This window comes from Trichomycterus rosablanca, chromosome 3 (genome assembly GCF_030014385.1).
Source record: "Trichomycterus rosablanca isolate fTriRos1 chromosome 3, fTriRos1.hap1, whole genome shotgun sequence".
NCBI classification, from domain to species: Eukaryota; Metazoa; Chordata; class Actinopteri; order Siluriformes; family Trichomycteridae; genus Trichomycterus; species Trichomycterus rosablanca.
Window position 1 is genome coordinate 17,424,760 of NC_085990.1, and position 19,016 is coordinate 17,443,775.

Here is a 19,016-nt window from a genome sequence, read left to right on the forward strand (position 1 = left end):
GCAGATACTGCATATAAAACATATATATATATATATATATATATATATATATATATATATATATATATATATATATATGTATATTGTTTTAGCCCTTGGTTTTGGAATGTAATGCTCAAGGTGTCCACGTATTTTTAGCCACATAGTATAGGCAGTAACATTAGTGTTTATTAGTATAGAACTATATGAAGTGAGCTTGTGTGGCATAAGGCTGAGTTCTGGAGGTTTCAATCCTGGGCTGGGCACACAAATATAGTAGGCACATGCTGTTACATGAACCTAGCCATTTGGGAACACACATCAGTGCACCCTTAGTGCCGGTCCCAAGCCTGGATAAATAAGAGGGTTGCATCAGAAATGGCATTCAGTGTAAAAACTGTGTCAAATTAAATGTTCCACTGTGGCGACCTTCAACAGAAGTAGCCGAAAGGAATAATCATCATTGGTATGAAACTTTATCACCTTAATTGTAGGTCAGATACCAACTAGTAGACCAAACACACCAGATACGTTATAAATGTCAGAATATTTGGTAAATGTTTAGTCTAACCCTTTGTCATGGCCTTGTGTAACGTGGTGGCTGCTAAATGGAGATTTAGCAGTCCATCTACGCTGAGTCATGCCCTGCTGTGCCTAATTTGGTCGGCAGAGGGGGACACAGAGTCACAGTGTGACCTGTAACTCATGAGCATTGATATGCTCCAGGTGGAATAGTTTTCTATATCACGACTTCTTGTTGTCTTCTTTGTCAGTGTATTAGCTAGCACACCTATTTTCTCTCGAAGCTGTGATGACGGACCCATTGGTGATATGCGCACAATATGTTGTCCATCACTCATGTCAACCAGACAGTTGGCATCGTTGTTGCTGTGGCAGGAAGGTGATTACAGATCCAGCCATTTCTTTATCTGACATGCCTAATTGTGCCTGTAAAGCATCTGAGCAAATATACGGCCCTGTGTGCCAAATGAATGAAAATTAAAAATAGTAATTGCCTTGTTTTTCTGGAGTGAGTTAATGTTTATAGGCATTCTGCAGGGGACTTTCAGTCATTGCTTAGTCAGCACTTTTATCAGATGAAGATGCAGCTGGCAGTTTCAGCAGGAGTGTTGACCTGAGAAATGCTTTTTTGGTTTATCCCTCTGGCAAATCATATGGCGTTTGCAGAAACTCTGTAAGAATAGCGGTAAAGTACGCTAGCACACCAAAGTTGGGGTTTTGAATACATCGTACCAAATCTCAGCTCTGCCTGAGCTGGGCAGCAGCATGAACAACGATTGGCTGTTGTTCAGGGTTAGAGGGTAAGAAAGTCGGATCATAGGTCCTCATAACTGGTGCAACTGCTGCCCCTGCTGGCTGACTGATGGCGCCTGCACAGGGCTGAGGAATAATGCTGATGGGGTGTGGCCTTCCATACACAGTGCCCGTCAAGTGTATGAACTCAACTCGTGCAGGTGAAAAATGCAGTCTGTACTGACTGTACATGCCGGAGGGGGCGTATGTCAGTCAAGAGGCATCCTCAGTCAGCGGTGAAGGGTCGATTCAGTATAGAGGACACAATCAGGGTAATTGGACACGACTAGATTAGGGGAGAAAAATGGGGGGGGATGGATGGATGGATAGATGGATGGATGGTTACTTAGGAATAAATGTATGGATGGATAGATGGATGGTTACTTAGGAATAAATGGATGGATGGATGGATGGATGGTTACTTAGAAATAAATGGATGGATGGATAGATGGATGGTTACTTAGGAATAAATGGATGGATGGATGGATGGATGGATGGTTACTTAGGAATAAATAGATGGATGGATGGTTACTTAGGAATAAATGGATGGGTGGATAGATGGATGGTTACTTAGGAATAAATGGATGGATGGATGGTTACTTAGGAATAAATGGATGGGTGGATAGATGGATGGTTACTTAGGAATAAATGGATGGATGGGTGGATGGATGGATGGTTACTTAGGAATAAATGGATGGATGGATGGATGGTTACTTAGGAATAAATGGATGGATGGATGGTTACTTAGGAATAAATGGATGGATGGATGGATGGATGGATGGATGGTTACTTAGGAATAAATGTATGTATGGATGGATGGTTACTTAGGAATAAATAGATGGATAGATGGTTACTTAGGAATAAATGAATGGATGGATGGTTACTTAGGAATAAATGGATGGATGGATGGATGGTTACTTAGGAATACATGGATGGGTGGATAAATGGATGGTTACTTAGGAATAAATGGATGGATGGATGGATGGATGGTTACTTAGGAATAAATGGATGGATGGATGGATGAATGGTTACTTAGGAATAAATGGATGGATGGATGGATGGATGGTTACTTAGGAATAAATGCATGGATGGATGGATGAATGGATGGATGGTTACTTAGGAATAAGTGGATGGATGGATGGATGGTTACTTAGGAATAAATGGATGGATGGATGGTTACTTAGGAATAAATGGATGGGTGGATAGATGGATGGTTACTTAGGAATAAATGGATGGATGGATGGTTACTTAGGAATAAATGGATGGGTGGATAGATGGATGGTTACTTAGGAATAAATGGATGGATGGATGGTTACTTAGGAAAAAATGGATGGGTGTATAGATGGATGGTTACTTAGGCATAGATGGATGGATGGATGGTTACTTAGGAATAAATGGATGGGTGGATAAATGGATGGTTACTTAGGAATAAATGGATGGATGGATGGATGGATGGTTACTTAGGAATAAATGGATGGATGGATGGATGGTTACTTAGGAATAAATGGATGGGTGGATGGATGGATGGATGGATGGATGGATGGATGGTTACTTAGGAATAAATGGATGGATGGATTGATGGATGGTTACTTAGGAATAAATGGATGGGTGGATGGATGGATGGATGGATGGATGGTTACTTAGGAATAAATGGATGGGTGGATGGATGGATGGTTACTTAGGAATAAATGGATGGGTGGATGGATGGAAGGTTATTATTTATGTAATATTACCTAAAAACATCCTACACACATCTGAAATTCTAATTCCTTGCTTGTCATTAACCAAAAACTAGTCTTGTAAAGTCAGCTACAAAAACGTACATAATAAGATTTGACATCTTAAAAACTATCCAATTGAAAGGCAATAAAATTGTTCAAAGTTGTGCACAGAATTTGTCTAAAACCCACCTAAAACACTCAAACAAAATATGCTCTAAAAAGGCTCTAACTTAGGCAAACAAGCCAGGTCTTTAGCAAAAAGATTTTAATCTATTTGATTTAGTTCTTCTAGAGGTGTTTTGATGCAGTGTTGAACTTTTTGCTATGTAGTTTAGTGCCATTGCACTGTTATTCACATTTCCTCTAACACTCGTAAAGGTATTAATATAATAGATAAATAATAATTTTTCTTGCATTACTTTCATTTCCGAGACATTGCTTTACATTTACTTGACATGTTATTCAGTGATTTTTCCTCAAGTGGACATTGTTTATAAGTGATTTCTTAAATTCCTTTGTGCTACATAACTACATGTTTAGGTAAAAAAAAAATCTAAATAAACACACTTGACAAGTTATTTAGTACAGTAGTGTGTATTTTGGGACACAGTAATATTAAATTCCATCACAGTTTTGAACTTCACCATAGGGCGGCATTAACCAGCCAAACTAAGTTTATTCCCTTCTTAAGAAGTCTCATTTCTTCCACATTCAAAACAAATCAACCAACAGATATGCTAGACTTCAAAAAATCACAGCTAACAGTTATTTGTAATGTTTTTTTTATTATTATTATTTGGATAAAGTCTAGACTAGTCTTTGAAGGCCCAAAGTACAAAAGTGCAGGCTGCACCTCCACGTATTCCTGGGCGCAATTTGTCCACAGGTCGAAGGTTGAGGACACCACTTTTCCCCTCCTGTTTTTTGCAGACAACATGCAGTGCAATATAATGGGACCAGAATTAAAAGTAGAGTGGGGTGAAGGGAGACATCTGCTGGCAGAAAGTTACAGTGGCCTTCATGACACTAGGCTCTTCAGAGTGTAATGTTCCTTAAGTTTTAGTCCTGTGCACATACACATACACCAATGAGGCATAACATCATGACCACCTTCCTAATATTGTGTTGGTCCCCCTTTTGCTTCCCCATACACAACAAACTGTGATGCACTGTGTATTCTGACACCTTTCTATCAGAACCAGCATTAACTTCTTCAGCAATTTGAGCTACAGTAGCTCGTCTGTTGGATCGGACCACATAGGCCAGCCTTCGCTTTCCACGTGCATCGATGAACCTTGGCTGTTCATGACCCTGTCACTGGTTGACCACTGTTCCTTCCACTGACCACTGCAGACCGGGAACACCCCACAAGAGCTGCAATTTTGGAGATGCTCTGACCCAGTCATCTAGCCATCACAATTTGACCATTGTCAAACTCGCTCAAATCCTTACGCTCGTCCATTTTTCCTGCTTCTAACACATCAACATTAAGGATTAAATGTTCACTTGCTGCCTAATATATCCCACCCACTAACAGGTGCCGTGATGAAGATATAATCAGTGTTATTCACTTCACCTGTCAGTGGTCATAATGTTATGCCTGGTCGGTGTATGTATAGATGTTAACACACACATACAGTTAGAATCAAAACTTTTCATACACTTATAAAGAATGTATGTAATGGCAATATTATGATTTAAATATTTTCTTTTTTTTATATGGAAGAAACTGACCGACCTCTAATTAACCCCAAGTTTAACCCTTTGATGCACAACCTGGGTCAAAAGTGACCCAACAGAGTTTTTATTTTCTATATCTTTGCAATAAATTAATTTTGTCATTCAAGCTTCCATGAATTTTTCAATTAACTTGTTTTTGATCATCACAAATCCTTATTTCAGTTTTATATTTTTTGCTTTTTTAATAAAAATCATTTTTGTATCACTACCCTTCTAATGCACAACATTGGTCAAAAATGACCCTTATGTATTTACTATGGAATTTGACAGGTACTACTGACATTTGTAAGTGTTTGTAGTCATAAACATATTTACTGATCTTTTGAAAGACAACCAAAGATTAGGCCCTTGAATCTTGAATATGTCCAATACTATTTGCTTGCTAGCTGTTTACATATTCTAGTATAGATAGCTTTTATTAGCCAAGACAGCAAATACATGAATAACTGACAAATGTGCATATGAAAATATTCTTGAATGGATGAATATGGGTCATTTTTGACCCATGTTGTGCATTAGAAGGGGTTTGCTTAGCTTGTGCATCAAAGGGTTAACCCCATCCAAGAATGTTGGGGTGAATTGTAACGCCAACTGTGAGCAAGGTCTGGTTGTCCTTATTATTTTGTCCTTATATTACTAAATTTTAGTGGAAGTCTATTCAAGAGAAGTGCAGGGTTCTAGCAAAATACCTTATAACAGCATGGAATGATATGTGCACTAAGAAGAAAAGTATGTGGACACCTGAACATGATCTATTCGAACCTTTTTCATATTCTGGAAAGGAGTGTGTTTGTGAGAATTTGTGTGTATTAAAGGAAAGGTGCATTTGCTGGGTCAGGCATTGATGCTGAACAAGAAAGCCTGACTTGCCAGCTGACATTACACTTCTTCCCGAAGGTGTTCAGTGGGGTTGAGGTTAGGGCTCTGTGCAGGCCACTGGAGTTTCTGCTTATCAAACTTGTCAAGACATGTCTTTAAGGACCTGGTACAACAGGCACAGTCATGTTTGAAGAGGACTGAGCCATCCCCAAAATCAGTTAGAATAATACACTGATCAGGCATAACTGTCCATTTTATCAGCTCCTCTTACCATATAGAAGCACTTTGTAGTTCTACAATTACTGACTGTTGTCCATTAGTTTCTCTACATACTTTTTAGGCTGCTTTCACCCTGTTCTTCAATGGTCGGGACCACCACAGAACAGGTATTATTCAGGTGGTGGATCATTCTCAGCACTGCAGTGATACTGAAATGGTGGTGGTGTGTTAGTGTGTGTTGTGCTGGTATGAGTGGATCAGACACAGCAGCGCTGATGGAGTTTTTAAATACCTCACTGTCACTGCTGGACTGAGAATAGTCCACCAACCAAGAATATCCAGCCAACATCGCCCCGTGGACAGCGTCCTGTGACCATTGATGAATCTCTAGAAGAGGACCAACTCAAACAGCAGCAATAGATGAGCAATCGTCTCTGACTTTACATCTACAAGGTGGACCAACTAGGTAGGAGTGTCTAATAGAGTGGACAGTGAGTGGACACGGTATTTAAAACTCCAGCAGCGCTGCTGTGTCTGATCCACTCATACCAGCACAACACACACTAACACACCACCACCATGTCAGTGTCACTGCAGTGCTGAGAAACATCCACCACCTAAATAATACCTGCTCTGTGGTGGTCCTATGGGGGTCCTGACTATTGAAGAACAGGGTGAAAGCAGGATAAAAAGGTATGTAGAGAAATGGATGGACTACAGTCAGTAATTGTAGAGCTACACAGTGCTTCTATATGGTAGGTAGAGCTAATGAAATGGACAGTGAGTGTAGAAACCAGAAGGTGGTTTTAATGTTACCGTTTTTACAATTATTAAGTCTGTTAGCAATAGGACTGAAACACATGTATTTAAGAATGAAGAGGGTGTGGCCATATAGCGTATTGTTGCAAAATTAGTTTGTCCCTATGCTTTTGTCTATGTAGACTATTTCTACCTTTTTGGTTGTTTTTATTGCAGCAATGCCAGTGGTGCCCCCAAGGGTGTGGGCACTCATTTCTCTGTGTTTTTGTGTGACCGTAAGGAAGGATTAGATTGTCCAACAGAAGGTCTGGTGCACATGAACAGAGGCACAGCGTGTTCCTTTATCCCCACAGACATACAGGCAGCCCACAGGAATGTAAGAACAACTTTCAACTTGTCAGTCCCTGGCAGGATTATGAGGGAAAACGATCCAAGGGGTGGTGGCTGCTGTCATGTCACCCCATTAATGGGCGTCTGGCATTGGTAAACCTCTACACGTGGTGTCAGGAAATGTTCTGAAGACTGGGGCAACAAAGGGCACTGGGAGTAAGGATTATAGGATTATAAACTCAATAAAAGGTCAGGCACATGTTTTTGTATGGTACTTCTCCTTCCTTCTGTCATAGTGATCATTTATTAAGTTATAGTTCAGGGGTTCTCAAGCTACAGCCCATGCGCCATTTGTGACCTGCACTTCTATACTGTGTACCTATTGGTACAATAGAATAATGCATTGGTGCGGACTGTGAGATCACCTTTATTCCACTGTTACAGTCAATTAAAACCAAAAGTTCATGAACTAATGCCCTAGTTCCTCAAAATCACACACATCCTCTCAGATTTGCAACTGTCAGCTATGTTGGGAGGCTCAGCAGGTCAGATTTGGCTACATCGAAGGAGGAATAAGAACATCTGTACACAGTCCCTTAAGTCAGTATTAAGAAAATAATAAGGTGATTTTAAACTAAATAAAGCAAATTGTATTCACTTGTAAGTGTATCATCAACAATTCCTAAATACACTGATCAGCCATAACATTAAAACCACCTCCTTGTTTGTACACACACTGTCCATTTTCTCAGCTCCAATTACCATATAGAAGCACTTTGTTGTTCTACAATTACTGACTGTAGTCCATCAGATGGACTCAAACAGCAGCAATAGATGAGTGATCGTCTCTGACTTTACATCTACAAGGTGGACCAACTAGGTAGGAGTGTCTAATTGAGTGGACAGTGAGTGGACACGGTATTTAAATACTCCAGCATCGCTGCTGTATCTGATCCACTCATACCAGCACAACACACACTAACACACCACCACCATGTCAGTGTCACTGCAGTGCTGAGAATGATGCACCACCTAAATAATACCTACTCTGTAGTGGTCCTGTGGGGGTCCTGACCATTGAAGAACAGGGTGAAAGCAGGCTAAAACAAGTATGTAGACAAATAGATGGACTACAGTCAGTAATTGTAGAATTGTACAAAGTTCTATATGGTAAGTGGAGCTGATGAAATGGACAGTGAGTGTAGAAACAAGAAGGTGGTTTTAATGTTATGGCTGATCAGTGTATTTACTATTGTAAATGTTATTACATATACTGTATGTATTTATCATTGTAATTAATGTAATTCTGTAATACAGTCCAAAATATGGGATTATAAAATATGCTAAAAAAATAACTTTTACAGGCGCTCAGGTGGCACAGCGGCAAAATACGCCAACACACCAGAGCTGGGATTTCGAATACATCATATTGAATCTAAGCTCTGCCATCTGGCAGGCTGGGTGGCTACATGAACAACGATTGGCTTGTTGTTCACACAGGGTGGGAGCAGGACGGGTCTTCATAACTGATGCAAGTACGACCTCTGCTGGCTGAATGATGGTGCCTGCACAGAATCGAGGTATAATGCATTGATCAGGGTTACACAATGCTAAACCCCATATGAACTTGTCTCGTGCAGGTGAAAAGATGCAGTCGGCTACTGCACACGTGTCGGAGGGGGGCGTGTGTCAGTCTCGGCTCTCCTCGGTCAGGAGTGGAGGTCAGCATTAGTAGAGAGGAAGCATAATGCAATCGGGTAATTGGATACGACTAGATTGGGAGGAAAATTGGAAAAAGTTACAAAAAAACTAAAACAAGAAAACAGTTAAATAAATACAATGTAATGTAATAATGATTGGGTATTATATTGGGTATACATTGGGTAATACATATTAATGAAAGTTAACAAGCAAGGATGGGGTGAAATTCTTCACTTTGCAAAATACTGCACAAACAATTAGTCTAACAATTACAGAACAACATTCTCAATGCACAATTACAAGATATCTACAGTCCATAATATTGATGAAAGATTTAGAGAATCTAAAGGAATATCTGCACATAAAGCATTAAACTAATCCATCAGACCATCAGACAAATATTAAAACGGACATGCTGGGGATGGGGGAAAATCCACTTTGACAACAACTGTCCCAACATCTGGTGTTGCCAGTTCCCAAATTATTACAAAACATTGTTAAAGCAAAAGAAGTTGTAACTTTTTTTAAATGTCTCAGTCATCAAATTTAGAATAGTATATATATACATGTATATATATATACAGTGTATCACAAAAGTGAGTACACCCCTCACATTTCTGCATATATTTAAGTATATCTTTTCATGGGACAACACTGACAAAATGACACTTTGACACAATGAAAAGTAGTCTGTGTGCAGCTTATATAACAGTGTAAATTTATTCTTCCCTCAAAATAACTCAATATACAGCCATTAATGTCTAAACCACCGGCAACAAAAGTGAGTACACCCCTAAGAGACTACACCCCTAAATGTCCAAATTGAGCACTGCTTGTCATTTTCCCTCCAAAACGTCATGTGATTTGTTAGTGTTACTAGGTCTCAGGTGTGCATAGGGGGCAGGTGTGTTCAATTTAGTAGTACAGCTCTCACACTCTCTCATACTGGTCACTGAAAGTTCCAACATGGCACCTCATGGCAAAGAACTCTCTGAGGATCTTAAAAGACGAATTGTTGCGCTACATGAAGATGGCCAAGGATACAAGAAGATTGCCAACACCCTGAAACTGAGCTGCAGCACAGTGGCCAAGATCATCCAGCGTTTTAAAAGAGCAGGGTCCACTCAGAACAGACCTCGCGTTGGTCGTCCAAAGAAGCTGAGTGCACGTGCTCAGCGTCACATCCAACTGCTGTCTTTGAAAGATAGGCGCAGGAGTGCTGTCAGCATTGCTGCAGAGATTGAAAAGGTGGGGGGTCAGCCTTTCAGTGCTCAGACCATACGCCGCACACTACATCAAATTGGTCTGCATGGCTGTCACCCCAGAAGGAAGCCTCTTCTGAAGTCTCTACACAAGAAAGCCCGCAAACAGTTTGCTGAAGACATGTCAACAAAGGACATGGATTACTGGAACCATGTCCTATGGTCTGATGAGACCAAGATTAATTTGTTTGGTACAGATGGTCTCAAGCATGTGTGGCGGCAATCAGGTGAGGAGTACAAAGATAAGTGTGTCATGCCTACAGTCAAGCATGGTGGTGGGAATGCCATGGTCTGGGGCTGCATGAGTGCAGCAGGTGTTGGGGAGTTACATTTCATTGAGGGACACATGAACTCCAATATGTACTGTGAAATACTGAAGCAGAGCATGATCCCCTCCCTCCGAAAACTGGGTCGCAGGGCAGTGTTCCAGCATGATAATGACCCCAAACACACCTCTAAGACGACCACTGCTTTATTGAAGAGGCTGAGGGTAAAGGTGATGGACTGGCCAAGCATGTCTCCAGACCTAAACCCAATAGAACATCTTTGGGGCATCCTCAAGCGGAAGGTGGAGGAGCGCAAAGTCTCGAATATCCGCCAGCTCCGTGATGTCGTCATGGAGGAGTGGAAAAGCATTCCAGTGGCAACCTGTGAAGCTCTGGTAAACTCCATGCCCAGGAGAGTTAAGGCAGTTCTGGGAAATAATGGTGGCCACACAAAATATTGACACTTCAGGAACTTTCACTAAGGGGTGTACTCACTTTTGTTGCCGGTGGTTTAGACATTAATGGCTGTATATTGAGTTATTTTGAGGGAAGAATAAATTTACACTGTTATATAAGCTGCACACAGACTACTTTTCATTGTGTCAAAGTGTCATTTTGTCAGTGTTGTCCCATGAAAAGATATACTTAAATATCTGCAGAAATGTGAGGGGTGTACTCACTTTTGTGATACACTGTATATATATATATATATATATATATATATATATATATATATATATATATATAATTCAATTCATTGGTGTAAACAAAATATCTTGTATTTGTACATTTTAACTGAATACATGTCAAAGTCAATATTTAAATAATCAACTTGACAGTTCCTGGCAGGAATTTGAGAGAACATGATCCAAGAGGTGGTGTCTGATGTCATGTCACCCCATTAACGGGCACCTGGCAAAGGTAAACATGCAAGTACAAGAGGTGGTTTTAACAAGAGAGTGTTCTGAAGAGTGTCCTACTTCGTCCTATTTTTAATGTGTTGTGGCTATAACATTTTAATTGAGTGTATATTAAAAAAAATAAAGAAATAAAAAATTAAACTCATTGATGGAAACTGGATAAAATATCATGTATTTGTACAACCCCAAATCAGGAAAAGTTGAAAAATGTAAATAAAATAAAAATGCAGTGTTCCTTACATTTACTTTGACGTTTATTTGATTGCAGACAGGATGAACCCGAGATGTTTCATGTTTTATCTGCTCAACTTCATTTCATTTGTTAATAAACATCCATTCCTGCATTTTAGGCCTGCAACACATTCCAAAAATGTTGGGACGGGGGCAATTTAGGGATAGTAATGAGGTAAAAAAAAAAAACTGGTGATTGTAATCATGATTTGGTACAATAGCAGCATCCAGGAGTCTTTGATGAGCAAAGATGATCAGAGGATCTCCAGTTTGTCAACAAATGTGTGAGAAAATGATTGAAATGTTTAAAAACAATAAACCTCAAAGAAAGATTGGAAGGGTTTGCATATTTCTCCCTCTACAGTGTATAATATCATTAAACCATTCAAGGAATCGGGAGGAATTTCAGTGCATAAAGGCCAAGGACGCAAGCCTAAGCTGAACGCCCGTGATCTTTGATCCCTCAGATGGCACTGCATCAAGAACCACCACTCAACAATAGCTGATGTAACCACATGGGTGAGGGATTACTTTGGCAAACCTTTATCAAGCACTACAATACAGAGTTACATGCACAAATGCCACTTAAAACTTTACTGTGCCAAAAAAGAGCCTTATGTTAACCATGTCCAGAAGCGGCATCAACTTCTCTGGGCTCGGAGGCATCTAGGATGGACCATCACACATTGGAAAAGTGTATTGTGGTCAGGTGAATCAGCATTCCAGGTCTTTTTTGGAAAAAAATAGACTCTGTGTGCTCCGGACCAAAGACGAAAAGGACCATCCAGACTGTTATCAGCAACAAGTTCAAAAGCCAGGGTCTGTAATGGTATGGGGCTGTGTCAGTGCCCTTGGTAAAGGTCATTTACACTTCTGTGATAGCAGCATTAATGCAGTAAAGTACATTGAGATCTTAGAGCAACATGTGCTGCCTTCAAGACGTCATCTCTTACAGGGACGTCCATGCATTTTCAACAAGACAATGCAAAACCACATGCTGCACACATTACAAAGGCATGGCTGCGGAAGAAGAGGGTATGGGTACTGGACTGGCCTGCCTGCAGTCCTGACCTGTCCCCTCTACAGAATGTAACGAAACAAAAAATGCGACAACGATGACCCCGTACTGTTGTACATCTAAAGACATGTTTGCAGGAAGAATGAGACAAAATAAAAGCTGAAACACTAAATCACTTGGTCTCCTCGGGGCCAAAACGTCTTTGTAATGTTGCCATTTCTTTTCACCACACTTAAAAGTGGTAAATGCTTTACTGTCCCAACTTTTTTTGGAATGTGTTGCAGGCTTGAAATGCAGGAATGGATGTTTATTAATAAATGAAATGAAGTTGAGCAGACAAAACATGATATATCTCAGGTTTAAATAATCCATGTCTGCAGATAGTTTAGAGGACCACCCTGAGTAGACAATTTGTTCTAGTAATTTACTTTATAAGAACATCAGAAATGTCTAAATGTAATCATTTTTTGTTTATTATGTGTGGCTAGTCTCTATTAGAAAGCTTTAGAAGGGGCTGGCTCAGTTTGAAACTTTAGAAGGCTATGATAATAGTCTGTGGACAGGTTCGTGAAGGAGATTAGACCAAACATGTTATTGCCCATACAAGTCTGATTATGTAATCCTTACATAGGTATAAAGGTGGCGTGACAAAGACCATTCAAGAAGGGTGGGAGTGTCTGAAATGGAACGATTCCAGACCATTACTGTGATAGGTACACTACATAAGCTGATCACACGTACCTTTACTCCTGATTGGATAAAGTGCCAAAAGTAAAGTAATATAACGTCTCCATGCATTGTGTGATTCAGTGAATAAACCTGCAGGTTTAAGCTTGTTTTAGTGCTGCTTTCAATGAAGAGGAAGAAATGACAAAAACATCACATGGTCACATGTTTGACCATTATTTTACACTGCCTGGCCAAAAAAAAGGTCACACACTCTAATATTTGCTTTGATTACGGCACGCATTCGCTGTGGCATCGTTTCCACAAGCTTCTGCAATGTCACAACATTTATTTCTGTCCAGAGTTGCATTAATTTTTCCCCAAGATTTTGATGGGGAAAATTGATGATGGGAGATTCGGACCACTGCGCAAAGCCTTCTCCAGCACATCCCAAAGATTCTCAATGGGGTTCAGGTCTGGACTCTGTGGTGGCCAATCCATGTGTGAAAATGATGTCTCATGCACCCTGAACCACTCTTTCACAATTTGAGCCCGATGAATCTTGGCATTGTCATCTTGGAATATGCCCCTGCCATCAGGGAAGAAAAAAATCCATTGATGGAATAACCTGGTCGTTCAGTATATTCAGGTAGTCAGCTGACCTCATTCTTTGGGCTCATAACGTCGCTGAACCTAGACCTGACCAACTGCAGCAACCCCAGATCATAGCACTGCCCCCACAGGCTTGTACGGTAGCACTAGACATGATGGGTGCATCACTTCAGCTGCCTCTCTTCTTACCCTGATGCGCCCATCACTCTGGAACAAGGTAAATCTTGACTCATCAGACCACATGACCTTATTCCATTGCTCCAGAGTCCAATCTTTATGCTCCCTAGCAAATTGAAGTCGTTTTTGCCGGTAAGCCTCACTGACAAGTGGTTTTCTTAAGGCTACACAGCTGTTTAGTCCCAATCCCTTGAGTTCCCTTCCCATTGTGCGTGTGGAAATGCTCACACCACCATGCTGTCCAACTATTTGTGTTTTAGAAAGCTAGATTTAAATATATTGATAGATAACTGACTCACATTTTTCCTGTAACTTTTAGGCAAGAACAGGGTAACAGGGTGGTACAGCAGATTATGTAGAACCCAGGGACCTGGGTTCAAGTCTTGTCTCTATTCTACAGTATGTAAAGCTTGAAATGTTCTGTTTGTGTCCAGATTGATTTCCTTCAGGTACCCTGGTTTCCCAAAAACATACTGAACCACTGTTCTATGTATGTATATATTGGGTACAGTCATGCAAGTCTTATTCACTCTAAATACACTATGTGGACAAAAGTATTAACACATTGCTTCTATTTTTTTAATTGATGTGTTTCAGCCACACTGACTGCTAACAGATGTAATAAATCAGTTATATAAATAAAACTATTTGCATTCCAATTTAGCAGCAACCATTTAGAGAAGACCTCACCGAACAGCTTTGGAATGAACTGGAACATCAATTGAGGCTTTCTTGACCAACATCAATTCCCACAGACAGTCTTGTGAGAAGCCTTTTCATAAGAGTGGCTGTTGTTATTTACATTTACATTTCCGGCATTTAGCAGACGCCTTTATCTGCAGCGACTTACAGTACTGTGACAGTATACAGTCTAAACAATTAAGGGTTGAGGGCCTTGTTTAAGGGCCCAACAGCAGCTGCCTGGCAGTGGTGGGGCTTGACCCAGCGACATTCTGATTACTAGTACAGTACCTTAACCGCTAGGCTACAATGTCCATTTAGTTATTGCTGCAGGGATCACATAAAGGTCACTATTTTAAAAGCCGCAGTTTTTAAAATGGGATGTCCAACAAGCTCATGGTCAGCTTAGACTGATACACTATATGGCCAGCTTAGGTTTGTCAGTGTAGCAATTGCCACTGCTGTGCACTTGAGCAAGGCCCCTACATTTAATTGCTTGTATTGTATCCACATTAAATTAATCTGTAAACTGGTTTAAAATATCTGCCAAATGTTTAATGTTTGAGTAAGGTAAGTTTCTACACCACCAAATTAACAATCCAAGTTAATGTGTGTCTTTATATGTGTCTGCCACATTAATATCACTTATAAAATAACTCAAATTCAAGATTTCAGTGGACAAAATATTTGTTCAAATCAGATCTAATGTATATGCTGTTTGTCCACTCCAGGAGCTAGTAAGGATCCAACCACCTTTTACTTCGGGGGAATAATAAATTGGAATAAATATCAGCGAGATATGATATGATTGTATAAATATCATATTTCAAGCAGGAAACAAACTTTTATTGTTGTGAGATGTGGTTTAAAAATTAACACAGAAAGAATCTGTCTAGGCACTTTACACACTCCAGGTGGTGGTAACCCAATGATGAAGGGTCTGGACTATCAGTTATAAAGTTAAGAGTTTAAATCACCTCTCTAAATTACCTATCTGACCCAGTACATCCAATTAAGCTAGGGAATGCAAAAACAAATGACTTTCATTGTACTATGTTAGTATACATGACAGTAAAATGGCATTTATTCAGACAAGGCAAGTAATTCTGCATCCAATTGCGATCCATGTATTATTTTTTATAAAAGAAAGGAGTGGATAAAATTCCTCTTTGTCCAGTTGGGTGATGTTGTGAGGCAGAAGTTACATCTTACTTTAAAATTGATGCTGCTGTAGACAAATATTGCTTGAAAACCCAAACATATTTGCACAGGCAAAGGTACTGCATTGATGTTTAGACACACATTGCTTTGTTTGGTTGTACTACATGTCATTATTTTATAGATGTTGACTGCTAGTTGAAAAGTCATAAGTTAGATAGTTAAAAACTAGAGATGCATGAGTTTGGTATTTGCCCGATACCGCGCTCATTACTCGTACTTGCAAACGAGGCTCCGATATTAAACATCCGATACCGTGTGCCTAGTGCACGTTGCTGCGTTATGCCTGGTTCACACTACACGATTTTTGCCCTGATTTTCGCTCGGCGACTGGTCGGCGTTAGATTTGCAGGCTCGGGAGCAACTCGCCGTTCGCTCGGCGATCAAAACTCGGCTCTCGATCGCTAAGTGTGAACTATCCAACAACTCGATCCGACCGGCTCACCGAGCGCTCGAGTTTTCTAGCACGTCAGCTATCTGATCTCAGATGTGCGACTGGGAATGAGTGACATGTCAAACAGCCAATGAGAACGCAGGATACGGTGTGAGGTGAAACGCAGGAGAGGAGTGTAAACAGGTGGGAGAGGGGGATAATATAGTTTATATCAGAATACACCGGCACACACACACGTTTTACAGTATTTCTGACCTGATCGTTCTCTACAAAACATAACAACAAAACACCAACATTGCAAAAACATTTGTTAACTTCCAACTCACTACAGAACAATCCATGCTATTCGTGTTGCCAAATCCACTCAGATTCATTTATTTTTCCTCCTTGATTTCATCACGTCAGCGCACAAACACTTTGATCACTCGCTACTTGTTGACGTGCATTTTTGGACGTGGTATCATTAAACTTCTCGTCACTTCTCACGTGTGTTTTTGTTTTAAAAAAAACTGTATTCTAAATAGGTATTGGTATCGGTATCGGCAAGTACAAAAATACATGTACTTGTACTTGTACTCGGTTGGGAAAAAATGGTGTCGATGCATCCCTATTAAAAACTATTATTACTGAGCACTCTGCCTGATTTAGCTTAAACATACCATGTGACAGTACACTATATTGACAAAAGTGTTGGGTCCCCCTCTTCTAACTCTCTGAATTTAAAAAGACATTCATGTGTTTTACAGTTTAGGGAAGGCCATTTACACTAGAAAAGGCATGGCTGTGTCCCTGTGCACAAAGCAACATCTATTAAGACATAAAGAATAGCCATTCCAATGCTCTTTTTCCAATGCTCTGTTTTTTGTATACAGTGGTACCTTGAAACTCAGCGTCAATTGGTTCTGCAAGTGTAAACGGTGTTGAGTTTCAAGGTATTTTTTCCCATAAGGATGTATGGGAAACCTGTTAATGCTTTCATGGTCCAGTGGAACTATATATATTTTAGGCTTATGTAAAATAATGAGGTTGTTTTTGAAACTTGTACATTGAAAATAACACAAATACAATATATAAAAAACAACACTGAAATACAATTAAAAAACATGACTTATTGTACTAAAACAAGCAAGGAATTTTATTAGTGGAGAGAACTTATGAGCAGTAATAATTAAGAGAGGTTTAGTGTTTCTATGTCATAATTTTAATACAAGTTAAGTCAAGTTAACCCTCTATTGCATGATTTTTTTTTTGTTGCAAAAAAAAATATTTCTCACAGTAAACACAATGTTTTTGCAGTCTGGAAGTAGGGTTTGCTATGATTTTTTTCCTGTCTGATGTGGAACAGGTGAAAAAAAAGTGTTGCATATATGCAACATCATGCAGTTTATGGAGAAGGATACTATGTTGCATATATGCAACATTATGCAGTTACGGTCAAGATACCATGTTGCACATATGCAACAATTCACAGTAATTCGTCCTCTAAATTCTTCAAATGTAGTTTTATTTTACCACAGAAGTAAAACACAAGTAACAGCTTCAGAAACACAAGTAACAACTTCAAAAACACACCATCCTCTTTTCTTTCTCTATTCTGGCTAGTGGCCTACACCATCAGTAATTATATCATCAGGTAAAGCTGGGGCAGCTGTGCTTCTTAACTTTTTTGAAGGAGGTAATTGCTGGTCGTCATTTAAAGGCCTTCCTCTTTTGGCAATTTGTTTCTGTTACTTGTTGTTTCTTTATTAGGATTTTAACGTCATGTTTTACACTTTGGTTACATTCATGACAGGAACGGTAGTTACTCATAACACAAGATTCATCAGTTCACAAGGTTATATCAAACACAGTCCTGGACAACTGAGTGTCTCCAATTCACCTCACTTGCATGTCTTTGGACTTTGGGAGGAAACCGGAGCACCCGGAGGAAACCCACGCGGACACGGGGAGAACATGCAAACTCCACACAGAAAGGACCCAGACCGCCCCACCTGGGGATCGAACCCAGGACCTTCTTGCTGTGAGGCGACAGTGCTACCCACTTTGCCACCATGCCGCCCATTACTTGTTGTAGCAGAGAGACTGGGCAACTTCCAGCTTGAATTCTAGCTAAGGCATTGACTTGTTTCCATTCGGATTTTGCTGTTCTTTGCGCCTCTTTAGAAACCATGCATTTACAATGCAGACATCCAACAAATGAGTAAAAATTCTATAGTACCATTTCTTGCTTCTTGAGTGAATCCTATACAGACCAAGAATTGAACCAAGCAGATCCAATCCACCCATATGCTTGTTATATACAACAACAATTTTAGGGCATTTCACGTGTTCCTCTTGTTTCTTCTTCCTGCACCACCTTCTTACTCTCCCTACAGGTTCTGATCCAACCATTGTTGACAAGAGTGTGACGGCCCTATTGTCAAACCATTTCAAGCGTATGAATGGCCGATCTTGACCCTTTCTTGAACTTGAGCATTTTCTTGAGCTTTAGAAAGAGCCAGGGCTACAAGTCTGTTAGCTCTACTGTTCTTGTCCATAACTTATATGGACATATATATTTTATAACAGGGTCATAAAATAATCTGCCTCCCTCCACTGTGTCTGTAAGTTGCGGGACGGAATGCAATCAGTCAAAATATTGCCTAAATTTTGAAAATTAATGTATATGGTTGCTTTGACGAAGCATGCATAATGTAGCATATATGCAACAAACGCGTTCGACGTTGAATTACTGGAACATGCATGATGTTGCAGATATGATACACAAATATTCTTGACTAACACGGACACAAAACTCGTCCAATAATCGTGTAACATGAGTACAGATGTTCTCAACCATTGTCAAATATGGTGTTATTTTTTGTTTTGCACCACATATTCACGGGCACCTAAAAGAATTCGCTGAAGTGGCCAGAAGCACACACTTAACTGAAACATCACGTCCGCAACTTTAGATGCCTGTGAAAAGTTTACGTATGGTCCATCAGAC